General features: G+C 44.9%; 1 pseudogene across 1 annotated transcript; it reads left to right on the top strand.

Annotated features, from left to right (window-relative positions):
• The first annotated feature begins 2,145 nt into the window (after window positions 1-2,145).
• On the top strand, window positions 2,146-3,386 carry LOC306663364 (olfactory receptor 6T1-like; annotated as a pseudogene). The gene is made up of 2 exons: window positions 2,146-2,804; window positions 3,245-3,386. The product of its transcript is annotated as an olfactory receptor 6T1-like (transcript).
• The last annotated feature ends 2,614 nt before the right edge of the window (window positions 3,387-6,000 follow it).

The following is a 6,000-nucleotide window of genomic DNA, read 5'->3' as shown; positions in this document are numbered from 1 at the left end:
CCATTTCCTCTTTTTATTCTCCCAGGGCTGTGATTTTCTCCCACTCTTCTCCTTCTGTTTTCACTTACTGATGAACTCATACAGATTTTTTAATTGGCTCCCCATTATCTCCCCGCGTGTGCTTAGTCTCTGCTGCAGCGTACTCCCCATTATCTCCCCACGTGTGCTTAGGCTCCGCTGCAGCGTACTCCCCATTATCTCCCCACGTGCGCTTAGGCTCCGCTGCCGTACTCCCCATTATCTCCCCGCGTGTGCTTAGGCTCCGCTGCCGCGTACTCCCCATTATCTCCCCACGTGCGCTTAGGCTCCGCTGCCGCGTACTCCCCATTATCTCCCCACGTGCGCTTAGGCTCCGCTGCCGCGTACTCCCCATTATCTCCCCACGTGCGCTTAGGCTCCGCTGTGGCGTACTGCTGGGTCTCACGACTCACAGCAACTGCTCACCGTTCCGCCAGCTCTATCTGGACCACAGGAGGAGCTCTTTCTAGTGACAGTCCTTGGTCAGCTGTTGATTGGCACTTCTCCACCCGGCCATTCATATTTCCTTGTCATGAACACTCGAGTGAAACTGATTGCAGTTTTTCTCACAATATCACATTACTCTTATTAATTAAAATATTGAATTCAGATTAATGTATTTGGAAAGGTCATTATAAAGGATTATAGTACAAACCTCCATTTTAAACCAAAACCTTCTCCTCCTATCCTGAAATGAGGAATATTCCTATAAGAAATTTATCTGCACATTTACTTGCTTTGCATTGTGCTATAAATATATAATAATAAAAGTGAATTAGAGAATAAACTAATAAATATTTGACTCATAAAAGCATCCAAAGCTAAAATCTAATTAGACACAAGAGCTTGTCTGATTGCTTGTCTTATTGCAGCACTGGCTTTGTAATAAAATTTTCCTCTAGCCTCTAGCAGCATCAAAAAGTAATCTATCACCACTCTATCAAAAAGTAGTGATAAAAATATCCACCCTCCTGTGGTCAGCTCTCCAATGCCTGTCAGTATCAATTTTTTGTTTTTATGGCAATTTGGGATTTGAAATCATTCCTCATTTCAACCTCTATTCTTATCTTCAGTTGATTAGCTTGATAACATAAATATTTCAAAGTGACAATTTGGTAAGTACAAGGCTTTCTGCAACAAGGTTCCTGTTTTCTCTGTACTTCTGGACCTTGATTTCTGAACAAGTGAGTAATCTTAGGCTCTTGTTGTTTCTCATAAAAAAGCATAATCTCAGAGGCTCAATTCCTCTGCCTTCTTCCCGAACATTTGCTTTACCTGTCTAAATTCTAAGATGAGAATAAGCAACAGTGATATTTTTAAAAGTTATATTTTGTAATACTTTCTTTTACTTTTAAATACTCTGTTAACATTTAATGCACAATGACACCTGATTCCGTGGGGAGTTGGCATGAGGCTGACTTTAACTATTTCAGTGGCCAATTTGACAGTGTTGGCTGGTACTCAGGGTCGTCAGCCTATTATGTGATCCATGGATAGTTGTGTTTTTTCAGCATGCCTCCTTCTCAACACATCTATGCATTAATGTAGAGTTGGACTTGGTTACAGCTGTGCCTGTCAGCACTGTAAATAAACACTTTGCCTCTTAATCCGGTGGGGGCACTATACTAAGTCCTTGTAGCTGTCCACAGACTTGAGAGGAGCTGGCTTCCCCACCACAAGAGGTTTACAGCTTTCCTAAGGAGAAGTGGAAATTGTCACAGAGTCACCATGAGACTGATTCCTATTAGGAAGGTGTCCCAGGTCTGACCTCTTTTATCTTTCCTGGCTCATCTCAGGACCTATTTGAACACTGGAAAAATCATCTCCTTCCATTATGATTCCCTCCATAAAAACAAAAGGTGCTTAATCCACAAAGGCAGGGTGCTTCCAGGGTGAGATGCAAGGAACGGCAATGACCCCCCTTTCCTTCCCAGCAGGTGGAAGTGAAGCCGCATGGATGGCCGCAACAGGAACAGGGTCACTGAGTTCATCCTGCTTGGGTTTCAGAATGAGAAACCCGTGGATATCCTTCTTTTCTCCACCTTCCTGCTCATGTACCTGATCTCTCTGGTCAGCCGCACCCTGATCATCCTTCTGGTGTGCTGTGACCACCGCCTGCACTCACCCATGTACTTTTTGGTGGCCAACCTCGCCTTCCTCACGCAGTCTTTCTTCTACTTCCTCCTGGGGTCCACGGAGTTCTTCCTCCTGGCAGTCATGTCCTTGGACCGCTACGTTGCCATCTGCAACCCGCTGCGGTACGCGCTCATCGTGAACAGACAGACGTGCGCGGCGCTGCTTCTGGGGTCCTACGTGGGCGCCTTTCTGTCCATTCTGGTGCCATCAGTTTTAACGGCCCCTCTGCCGTTCTGTGGGCCCAACGTGGTGCATCACTTCTTCTGCGACAGCGCCCCTTTGCTGAAGCTGGTCTGTGCTGACACCTCTCCTGCCGAGCTGGCCGACTTCGTGTCCTCGGCGGTGCTGCTCCTGGGCTCCCTGCTCCTGACCCGGGTGTCCTACACCTGCATCATCACCATGGTGCGCAGGATGCCCTCGGCGTAGGGGCGGTGCAAGGCCTTCTCCACCTGCGCCTCGCACATCATGGTGGTGACGCTGTACTATGGCAGCTCCATCTTCATCTACGTGCGCCCCAGGAAGGGTGGCGTGATGGCTGTGAACAAGTTCGCCACCATGCTGAACACCATCGTGACGCCCATGCTGAACCCCTTCATATACAGTCTGCGCAACGAGAAAGTGAAAGGTTCGCTCCGAGACGCCCTGGGGAAGTACCCAGGCAGGCTGGGGACAGCGAGGTGCCGAAGGTGACCTCCACGAAGGCGTCCTTAGCTCGACTGCAGAAGCTCTTGTCCTGTAACTGCACAGAGCTAACAGTCCAGGTGAGGGGAACCGGCCTCCCAATGCCTGTGCAGACCCCCCAGCAGAGGCCGACAGATGTGTAAAGACAGAGAATGTAAGACACATGCCGCATTCATAAGGCATGCCTCAGCCCGTGAGGAAAGAAGCCAGAGACCTAGGGCACGTGCATTTGGTCTGATCCCATTGCTCCCCGTCTCTTTGGGCTCTCACCTCTTCCTCACTGGGACCTGCGGGTGCCCGGCTCCTCTCTGACTTTGAAAACCTGGCTCTCCTCTTCTAATAGGAAGGAGTCCTAGTAATCTTTTCCTCGCCTTCTGGTCTCCCCCAGTAGCATCTCTTCACTTCCCAGAAAGCTTTCTAGGGGCACGGTCTCCCAGCGGCCGATCATGCTGCCCACGGAAGGAAAGCTGGACTTCTCACCTGTAGGAAGTCTGGAAGTCACCGTTTTATTCCGCTATGCTGTCATGAGCAAAACCCGCAAATACAATTAGGGGGCAGTGGGTGGCCATCAACTCGGGAAGAAAAGCTTCTAGAGCAGCTGCCAGCTTGCAGATGGGGAGGGTGGGGGAGGGTGGCAGCGGGGCACCTGGTGCCAGCAGCTCCCTCCTGCTCACCGTCCCCAGGTTAGGTGACTCTCTTCATCTCCCAGGGAGCTGCACCCCCTGGAGCTCCCACCTCAAACACGACTTTCCTTTATTTGAAACTGTATCACACTCCCTATTGCAATTGGTTAGTGAATTTTAATTCCTATAATACAGAATTTACAGAATAGGACATTCATGTGACTGTTATTATTTGTACTTCTGGTGCCGGCTGTTTTACTATGCTTCTGTTAGTTGAGGAGAAGGAGAGATTAAATAATATAATTTAAATCATTTTGGGTTTGTTAATGCAACTGAAAAAAATTCTTGTACTTGTAAATTAAATCTATCTGAATCTGTGAAATATCTTCTGCAAATGCATGATTTTGTATTACTCACGTGTGGGTGTAACAAGGTACTAGGCAGAATCTGAAAGTGTCCAAAAATGTATAGAAGTTCACAGATTTTTATTTCAAAATGTTTCCATTTTCCTGAAACTTTCAAATAAAACTCAAAAGTGTGTCAGAAAAAATCACCATATAACTGCTTCAAGATTGAAGATAAATTTAGCTATTTATCAACAGGATAACAAATTTTTATAGATGAAAGAGATATCTGAAATACCTTATTCCAACTTGCTACATGGTAGAGATGAGAAGGGAGGTCTGAGGCCAAGGGCAAGCAAGGCAGGGGCTGTGTGGAGCGCAGAGCATCAGTGGTTATTTCACTAGCCTAATATGCATTTTCATTCTGTTAAGCTTCAAGATTACTCACAGATATTAATGAGAGTCAGTGTAGACCACCTAGGCAAATGTGGAAAGAACATGGGGAAGAGTGATAAATAAAACACAAGGTGATAGATGGTTTATTTGTCAATACCACAGTTTTACATGTAGATGCACGTGGAGGTTCCAAGTTAATATTTATGTATATATTTTGTATGCAAAAATGGATCCATACATGATAACTTTCTTGGGGCTCAATGCACATAACATAAACTGTTTTCACTGTCCAATGGCCTTAGGTGCATTTACCTGTGGGCGGCTGTCCCCACCATCCCTGTCCAGAGACATGCATCCTTTCAAAATGGAACTCCACACCCACTGGGACAGAGAGTCTGCAGCCCTCACACCACCTGCCATGGGGGGCAGGTGGTGCCTCCAGTAAGGGCAAGCAACGCCTGCCATCTTGCATCTGGTTAGGTTACTAGCATACAGTTCAAGGTTTATTGCTGTTGCAGCTTATGTCAGAATTTCTTTCCTTTTACAAGGCGACATAAGCACACACACACACACTCCTTTGCTATCCTGCTTTCTGCCAATGAACTCAGATTCCCAAGGGTGTTCCACCATTTGGTTATGAGGAATAGTGGTTCTGTGGTCATTGGTTCACAAACACCTGTTTGAGTCCCTGTTTCAAGTCCTTTAGGTCCATACCAGTGGTTAAAGTGTCCTGCCACAGGTAATTCTACATTTAATTATTTAAAACTGACAGATATTTGCATTTGATTTTGAGGACCCTCATACTGTCACCACTAGCAGTGCTCAGGGGCTTCAACTTATCGGCATCCTGTGAACGCTTGTTAGTCTCTGGTTTGGGGTCTTTTTGAATAACTGGCATCCTTTTGGATGTGAAGTGATGTCTCATTAAGCTCTGGATTTGCATCCCCTCTATTATGAGTGATGTTGAACACATTTCGATGTGCCTGTTGGTCATTTGTACATCTTCTTGGGGGAAAGTCTGTTGGAGTCTTTTGCCCATTTTTTATTTGGATAGCTATTCTTAGTTGACTTGCTTGCTTTATTGAGTTTTGTGAGTTCCTTACAGTTTCTTAATGTGACTTCCTTGCAGATATAGGACTTGCAAGTAATTATTTCCATTCCATGGATTGCCTTTACACCATGCTGATGGTGTCCTTTGATACCAGTTTTTAATTTGGTGAAACACAATTTACTTCCTTTTTTCCTTTTATTACCTGTTATTTTGATGTCCTATCAAGAAATCCTTGCCAAATCCAATGCCATAAAGCATTTTCTCTTGATTTTCTAAGAGTTTCATAGTTTTACATGTACAAGCTAAAAAAAAAAAATGATTTCATAGAAGTACAGAACAGAGTAGTGGTCACCAGAGGCTGGGTAGGGGAGGAGGGGGGAGGAAAGGGGAACAGGGTAATGGGAGCCAAACTAGGAAGACAGAAGGAACGGTTCTAGTGCTCTGCAGCATTAGAGGATGACTTCAGTTTATTAAAAAAAAAAAAAAAATTAGTGTTCTATAAGAACTAGAAGAGAGGTATTTAAAGATTATCTATACAAAGAAAAAACAAACATTTAAGAAGATGCTACTTACCCTGATTTGATTATTACTCATTGTACACATGTAGTGAAATATCATACTGTATCCCATGAACATGTACAATTTAAAAATAAAAGTGTTTTCAGGGAAAAAAGAGTTTACGGTTTTAGCTCATAGGTTTGTAGGCCATCTCTGACCTGCTTTGACATAATTTTAATACGTGATGCAAGAT

This window comes from Sciurus vulgaris, assembly GCF_902686455.1.
Source record: "Sciurus vulgaris genome assembly, chromosome: 6".
Classification (NCBI taxonomy): Eukaryota; Metazoa; Chordata; class Mammalia; order Rodentia; family Sciuridae; genus Sciurus; species Sciurus vulgaris.
This window is presented reverse-complemented; position numbering and strand designations above follow the sequence as displayed.